Below are 9,175 nucleotides of genomic sequence, written 5' to 3' on the forward strand. Positions count from 1 at the left end.
ACCTTGGATCTGGGTTATAGCCTATGGCCTTATTAGAGTCTGGTGGCCTTCCTGCAGTGGGAGCCATACAGATCTGCTTGGCCTGTGTTGCCACCAGAGATCATAGTGCTATCTGGTCCCAGGCTGCTGGTAAGGACCATGCCTGAGCATATTGGCCTATACAGACCAGGATCTGGATTGGCATATGTGGCTCCTATTGACACCAAGGGCCATGAGGATGCTGAGTGTCCTGTCAACCACTGGAGCTCAGATTGGTGTCTGAGGGCCATGATTCAGCTGGGGCCAGGAGGCAAATATGAGTGGCCTGTGTTGTTACCCAATGCCATGGGACCATGAAGGCCAGAGCTGGAGCTTTGGAGCTGAGGGCCTTGTTAGGGTCCATGGATCTATTACAACAAGGATCCATGTTGATGTCCAAGGATCCTGTAATCATTAAAGGCTATGGAGACACCTAATGTCTGGGGCCACCTTTATTTGTGAGGTCCACACTCTGGACCACTGGGGCCCATGCCAATCTGAGAGGCCTACATTTCCACCTAGGACAATGGTGACATCCAGACACAGTTGCTACCAAGGGCCATGTCTGAGTCCAAGGTCCTACTGTGGCTGGGGCCTTTGGTGAAATCCGAGCCTGATATTTAGACCAAATATCACGTAGAAACCCATGATTGGGGCCACGTTCTGATGCTTTAGTGGTGTCTGGGGGCCATGGTGTCATCAGAACCATCCTGATGTGAGTGGCCAGTGCTTCCATCCAGAGCCAGGATTCCTTAAAGGCCCAAGCTGCTGGTGAGGGGCATGTCTGTGTCTTCATGTTAAAAATTCCAATAGGTCTTCATGATAAAACTCTTTAGAGTAATAAAGGCTCTAGAGTAATGACAAGCTCATGGGCAACATTTTCCTCAATAGAGAATAACTTGGAATATTTCCACTACAACAAGAAATGAGTGCTATCTGCTACACAAACTTATTTTAACATAGTATTCCAAGTGCTAACAAGAGAAACATATTAATGACTTACAAATAAAGAAAAGTCAAATTAGACCTATGGTATATTTTAAACAAGAGCTACAAAACGTCCATTAAAACTTCTAATAGCTTTAATGACTTTAGCCAAATAGCAGGATACAAAATAAATTTATAACAATCAATAACCTTTCTATATACCTAGAACAAGCATGCTGAGAGAAATAACATTAAAACAATCACATTTGAAATAAGTAGACATACAAACAGGTACATGTTCACACACACACACACACACACACACACCACACCACACCACACCACACCATAAATGAACTGAGTCCATGAGAAGAAAGACCTTTACCATAAAAATATTCAATTACCAAAGAAAGAGATTAAGTAGGAAAATAGGAAAGCAGAATATGGAAGAATGTACTATGTTCATGGATTGGTAGAAATTACATAGAAAAAATGACCATCCTACCAAAAGAAATTTAGATATTCAATAGAATTTTTTTAAAAAAAAAATCCCTATGTAATTCTTTATAGAACTAGAAAAAGCAAGATGAAATTTATATGGATGCATAAAAGACTCGTTAGCCAAAACAATCTTAAGCAAAAGACAGAATTCATGTCAGGTTACCTTATTAGATTTCAAGCTATACTACACAATAGCATGGTATTGCCAGAAACAAACAAACAACAACACAAAAGCAGACATGTAAATGAATGATACAAATTAGTAGACATAAACACAGGTATATGAAATTATAGCTAATAGATCCCCAAAACGTATGTCGGATGAAAGAGAGCATCTTTAACATGTAGTTCTAGGAAAGCATAATTTTCCCAAGACAGAAGAATAAAATTATACCCATATCTATAACCCTGTGATGACACTAACTCTAAAGGGATCAAAGCCCTCAATGTGAAATCAGAACTGTGACAAATACTAGAATAAAACAGGATATATCTCACAAGTGGTAGATGCAGAGAAGGACTTTCTAAATAGAACTATTTTGCTCTGGGATTCAAGATATCAAATGGCAAATGGAACATCATGAAAGCTTTTATGTAGTTAGGAAAAGAATCAAGTGAAAGGAAATCTCACAGAGTGGGAGACAATTTTTCTTTAGCCACATATCTAAAAGGATATGAACATCTATACTATACATACAATTCAAAAAATGAAGAGTCATGTAAACAACTACTGAATTAAAAAATGGATTGTGCTCTGAACTGATAGAAGAAATAAAAATGTCTAAGAATTTTCTTAAATATGTTTAGCATCTTCAGAAAAGAGGAAAATGTAAATTAAAACTACTTTGAGATTCATTTTACCACAGAGAGAATTGCTGAGATAAAGAGCTGACTACAAATGGTGGTGTATATATATGGAAAGATGGAAATCCTTGTTGACTTTTGGTAGGATTGCAAAGTTTTGAAACTATTATGGGAATCAAAGTAAAGAATTCTCAAAGAGCTAAAAGTATCCCTACTATACAATGCAGCTGCACCACTCCTTGGCAAATGCTTAAAAAGGAGTCACCATCATATACCATAGTCTTTTCCTCAGCCATGTCCCTCAGAACTCTATTTTTAATAGCTAGGGAATATAAATAACCCAGATACCTCCTAGTTTGGTGAATGGTTTTAATAGAAATCTGATATATATATATATATATATATATATATATATATATATATATATACACACACACACACACACACACACACACACACACACACACACACACAATGGAATTCTACTCAACTTTCAAGAAAAACAAAAATATGAAATTTTCAACATAAAGTATAGAACTAGGAAATATTATGTAAAACAAAGTAACCCATATCCAGAAATAGGAGAATCACATGTTCATCCTCATTGTTGATCCAACTTCTGAATTGATAGGTTTGAATATAAATCCTGAAATAACTACAAAAACCAAGAAAATACAAAGAGACTATAGGAGAAGGTAGGAAGAGAAAGGTCTAGAAAGGAGTGTTTTAAGATACAAGTGCTATCACCTAGTGTTCTGGGAATATCTCAGAATAAGGGCCTAGAATATTGTATGAGCAAAGACAAATGGGCTCAGTATGTTTTATATTGGTATATATGGTTGGATATACACACATGTGTAAGGAGTAAGGTTTTTCTGCCAGCCTGGTCTCACTGCAGCACCAGCCACAAACAACACACAGAGACCCTGTATTAGATATGATTCTGTTGGCCAGGTACTAGTTTCTTATTGGTTAGTTTAAGTATTAACCCATTTCTATTAATCTGAGTATTTCCACGTGGTCTCGTCTTACCGGGAACTGGGGCTGGCATTGTGCTCTCCCTGGTCTCTCCATGCTGACTCGTCCTTACTACTTCCTCGAATCCTCCTTTTCTCCTAGTCCTGCCTATCTTGCTTTCCTATTGGCCAACAGGTCTTTATTCATTAACCAGTATGAGAAACATATTTATAGCAGTAATTAAAAAATAAGTGGTCACTTAAGGAGAGAGGGAAGCAGGAATTGTTGGAAAGAGAATAATGTAGATTCAGTAGTCACAGATGAATTTCAAAAAATAAAAGCCATAAAATACAAAAAAAAAAAAAACAACAACAAAAAATAGAAATGAAGTTGTGGGAAAGATATTGAGGGAAGGAGAGTCTTGCAGTAAAGGAGGAGTTGGGGAGAAAATAATCAAAACCCATGAAACCCTTACAGAACCAATAATAAATACTCATGTGAAAAGTTCAACAGAAAGTTTCAACAATAAAATGGATTATGTGGGAAAGATATTATCAAGGTTTGAAGATAAAAATACAAGATTTGAATCATTCAGTCAAGATTAATGATACTAGAAAATACTTTATGAGTGGAATATACAAGTAATTTGGAGCATCATGAAATACCAAAATGTACAAATTCTAGACAAATGAAAAAGATTGAATTTCATAGACATGATAATATTTTTAATAAAATCATGGGAGAAAATTGTTCCAATATATTTCAAAAGATTCCCAACCAAATATAAAAGGTATAAAAAAATATATACCAAAAAGGGCTAGAATAGAAAGCCTATATCACAGTTAAAATTTCCCATGTACAGACAAAAGAAAGTGTATTGAAAATAGTGTACAAGTGAAGGAGTAGTCTCATATAAGGGCAGGATCATGAGAATTACTGCAGATTTTTCAATCAATGACGTATCACCAATTCAAAAGGTCTTACCTGTCAGTTCAGCCTAATAAACCTGTCAAAACTATCTATGATAATGGGAAGCCAAAGAAAAACTCTGCATGATAAAAGACAGACAAGGGAATTTATGACCACCAGACCAGTCCTACAGGGGATACTCAAGGAAATACTTTGGATGAAACAGAAGATAAATACCTTCAGGAGACTACAGGAGGAAAAAAACATTGATGTTGAGACAGTTGTTAAGCAAAAAGGACTCCAGAAACACACAAAACAAAATGACAAAAATGATAACAGATAAAAAAAATAATTCACTTTCTCTCTATAATAAGTCTGACTATGAATTACCTCAATTTTCTTATCAAAAATCACACCAGATTATATTAGAAAATAGTGTTCAATGTTTTTTCCTGCATTAGTGAATCAAGTCCCACCATCAACGGTAAACGTGGATTTGGGATGAAAGAATTTAGGGAAAGGTATTTCTGGCATATCATATAGGAAAACAGTCAAGCATTGATATCCTAACACCCAACAAAATATATTTCAAAACAAATCTAGTCACATAAAATTAAAAGAGTCACATCATACTAATGAAATGAGTAATTTACCAAGTGAAAAATTAAAATTCCCAATATTTACTCAGGCTCACATAATTTCATAAAACAAATACTACTACATTTAAAAGAACAGCTTTACTTTAAAACAACAATAGAGTGGGGCTTTGACAATTCATTCTTTTCATTATATAGATCAAATGAATATCTAGAGACATCTATAGAGTATTCGTCCAAGCTGAAGAACACCCATTCATCTCAGCACCCAATGTTATTTATCTTTATTCAAATAGGTCACATATTTGGGCATAAAGTATGACATAACAAATATAGGAAAGTGAAAAATTACCTATATTCTACATTTCCACAAGGAATAAAATCATAATTCTGCAGCAAGAGAACATACAGAAAATATGAAAACCATGAATATAAAATGGCTCACTGTTGAGTTATGAATGAATTACTTTTTCAATGGATCATTGAAAAAATAAAGATGATGTAAACAATTCCTTCAATTGAATAAAAATGTAAATACAACATTATAAAACCTATGGTATACAATGAACTATTCTCAGAGGGAAGTTTATAGTGCTAAGTGCCTGCATTCAAATCAGAGTTCTCAAATTATTATATATTTCAAAGTACTCAAAATCCAAGAATGAGATCATGTTAAAAGCACGAGACAGACAACAATAAGAAAGATCAAGGCAGAAGTTAAAGTATTATAAAGAAACAAAAAAATCAAACATCAAAGGAACTAAGAGTTGGTTGTTTGAAAAGACAAATAGTCAAATTAAGCCAATGAAAAAGGTAGAGAAGATGATAATAAAATTAGAGTTGGAAAGGAAGATATTACAACAGAATGCAAGAGACTCAGAGAATCATGAAAACATACTTTAAAAATTCAAATCCAAAAAATATTCAAATCCTGTAAATTAGAAAATCTAAGTAAAAAACAACTATGTCTAGATATACATGACCTACCGAGGTTAAAGCAACATAAAGCAAATCATCTAAATTCGTCTATGTCAAGCAGTGAAATAAGCGTAGTAATTAAGCCCGCTCCCTGTGCTCCCAGCCTCCTGGCCACAGCCCCCGCCGTAGCTGCCACTGCTCCTGCTGGACCAAGTATGGGCTGACCTTTACAGACAAGTGGAACACAGACAACACCCTAGGTACTGAGATTACTGAGGAAGACCAGTTCACTCGAGGACTTAAGCTGACCTGACCTTTGACTCATCCTTCTCACCTAACACTGGGGGGGAGGGGAATGCTAAAATCAAGACAGGGTATAAGAGGGAGCTTATCAACCTGGGCTGTGACGTGGACTTTGACATCACTGGGCCCTCGATCCGGGTCGCTCTGGTGCTTGGCTATGAGGGCTGGCTGGCTGGCTACCAGATGAATTTTGAGACCTCAAAGTCCCGAGTGACCCAGAGCAACTTTGCAGTTGGCTACAAGACGGATGAGTTCCAGCTTCATACTAATATGAACGATGGGACAGAGTTTGGTGGCTCCATTTACCAAAAGGTGAACAAGAAGCTGAAGACTGCTGTCAATCTTGCCTGGACAGCAGGAAACAGTAACACTCACTTTGGAATAGCAGCCAAGTATCAGAGCGACCCTGATGCCTGCTTTTCGGCCAAAGTGAGCAACTCTAGCCTGATCGGTTTGGGGTACACTCAGACCCTAAAGCCAGGTATCAAACTGACGCTGTCAGCTCTGCTGGATGGCAAAAACGTCAATGCAGGTGGCCACAAGCTTGGTCTAGGACTGGAATTTCAAGCATAAATGAATATTGTGCAATCGCTAATTTTAAACTATTTTGCAGTATAGCTACCTTCAGAATTTAGTGTACCTTTTAATGTTGTATGTCGGGGATGCGAGAATTGATAAATGCCACGTTAGATGTCCAGGCTAAGGATGACTTGGCTTTAAGGTGTTTACCATTTCAGAGGTACAGCAGAAATCCCATTTTCCTAAAGGGTCTTCTTAGCTGTAGACGTGGGTTGGGGGAGGAGCCACTCCAGAGATGTCAAGCTGCAAGCAGAAGCTGGGAATGTGTGGGCCCTTTGTAAATTTGTATCAAGTCCACAGGTGAAGTTGTGACTTCCTGAGCATCGAATCTTGGTGTCCTAATCCTAACTGCTGAGAAGCAAATACATACCTGTGTGAAAGGGACTTACATTTTAAGACAGATCTCTATGCCCTGTTCCCTAGCTTATCAGTTTCCTGTTTGACACCAAAAGTACTTCTGATTAGCTATTTCTTTTGTGCCATTTTAGGGTGGAGAGGGTGGGTACAATGGAGCCAGTCATTCAGGACTTAATTCTTCCTTGTGGTGTGGTTTCTTTTCCTTTCATTCACTCTCTCTCCCACCGCTGTCTTTTTCTGCCATTACACCTCAGCATGAAGCGGCTTCCATGATCTCCAGCTTTAAGCTGGGCGGGTGATTGTAGTCAAAACACGACAACACTAGGGTTATAAATCGACCTCTGTTGCAGCCTCACCAATCTATTTTTTAGCAGTTTAATGGGTACATTGTAGAGTCTTCCATTTTGTGTGGAATTAGCTCCTCCCCTTCAAATGCTGTAATTAACATCACTTAAAATAAAACTTGAATAAAATAATTGAAAATAAAAAGAGTAGTAATTAAAAAGTTCCTGATGAAAAAATAAAAGCTCAGGGTCAGTTGCATTTGATGCAACTTTCTAGAAAATCTTCAAAGAAAAGCTGACACCAACATCAAACAAGTTATTCCATAAAAGATTAAAAGGAAAGGAACTTCCAAATTATTTTTAAAAATGAATATAACCATAATACCAAAGTCAGATAAACAACCAAAAGAAAAAAAAGATATAAGCTAATCTCCCTGAGGAATGTAGAAACATACTCAATAAAAGACTTGTGACCCAAGTTTAGGAAAATATTTAAAAATCATTCACAATGACCAAGTAGGTTTAATTCACAACAAGCATGGTAAACAGACTAAATCAATACATTTAATTTTCACAGGGATGAGTTCAAGCACAGTAATTACATGGTCAACACAATGGATGCTGAAAGGGCCTTTTATAAAGTTCCACATTCTTTCATGGTAAAGTCTTAGATGTTCTATGGATAGAGCAAACATATCTTAACATAGTAAAGACTATATATTGCAAATATGCAGCCACAATAATACAAAATCAAGAAAAATCTGAAACATTCATACTAAGATCAGAGGACAAAAACCCATGTCCAATCTTACTACCTCCACTCAACACAGTTGTTATAGTCCTAGCTACAACAGTAAGACTAGTGAAGGATATAAGAAAGAATATGAATATAAAAAAGTGGCTTACAGTATCTTTATTTTCATAACACCAGAGGCAGTAAAAAATGTCACCAGAAATTTCTTAAGGCTAATAAACATTTTCTACAAAGTGATAGGTAGTGATATTAATATACCAAAAGTCAGTAGCCTTACAAGATTAACATGCTGAGAAAGATATAAGGGAAATAGCCCCATTTACTGTAGCATCCAAATAAAAGACAGTAACAACAATAACAACAAACAAAAACTATCTGAAATAAGCCTGTCACTGGAACAGAAAACATACATATTGAAAGATATAAAGCAAGTCTGAAGAACAGACGAATGACCTGCTTGCCAAATGAACTGCACCACTGCCTAGATTCTGTTACCAAAGACCCATCCCATAACCCATTTATCCCCGTTAATCATTCACTTGACTGCTAGGCTCTGCCCCAACCCTGACTGACTTCTGCTGCTAGGGCACAGGCCATACCAGACAGAAGAACAGAGAGCCCATGCTGTACTAAATGCCAAGCCTGCTATCAGAAGGCCAACTCCCACCTTGGGCAGAGACTCCCTACTAGGTCAGAAGTCATTCCAGCAACTAGAAATCCAGACCACAAAGCCTAGAAAACCAAAGAGGAAGCAGAAACCAAGAAACAAAACATCCTTCCAATAAATACAAACTCAAAAATTAGGGCATAGATCTAATCATCCCAAACCCAAATGCAATATGCCAATGTAAGAACACAATCAACAGCAATCAGGGCAATATGACAATTCTAGAGCACAGCTATCCTATGACAAGACCTGAACAGTCCAATATATATTATCAACCCTCTTTCACATGGCTCATAGCTTGTTTCATGTTTTTTTTTTTTTACACATCCTGCCTCTTCTGTGTCTCTAGCATTTCTTCTGACTCTGCCCTTCTTCATCCTATCATCCTTAGTTGGTGCTGCCTATACTTCCTGCCTTGCTACTCTCCACTGAGGTTTTCATTAAAACAATTTGAGTTACAAAACAGTGTACCTGACAGAAGTAGGCAATTGCCTGGAATGCATTGGCACAGGAGTCAACTTCCTGAACAGAACACCAACAGCACATGCAGTAAGGTCAATAATTAATACTTCATGAAACTAAAAAGGATAATGTCAATAGG

At 37.0% G+C, this 9,175-nt stretch overlaps 1 pseudogene; it reads left to right on the plus strand.

Moving 5' to 3' along the window:
• The first annotated feature begins 332 nt into the window (after positions 1–332).
• On the plus strand, positions 333–6,808 carry LOC127235876 (voltage-dependent anion-selective channel protein 1-like; annotated as a pseudogene).
• The last annotated feature ends 2,367 nt before the right edge of the window (positions 6,809–9,175 follow it).

The sequence above is a fragment of the Phodopus roborovskii genome, unplaced genomic scaffold (assembly GCF_943737965.1).
Source record: "Phodopus roborovskii unplaced genomic scaffold, PHOROB, whole genome shotgun sequence".
NCBI lineage: Eukaryota > Metazoa > Chordata > Mammalia > Rodentia > Cricetidae > Phodopus > Phodopus roborovskii.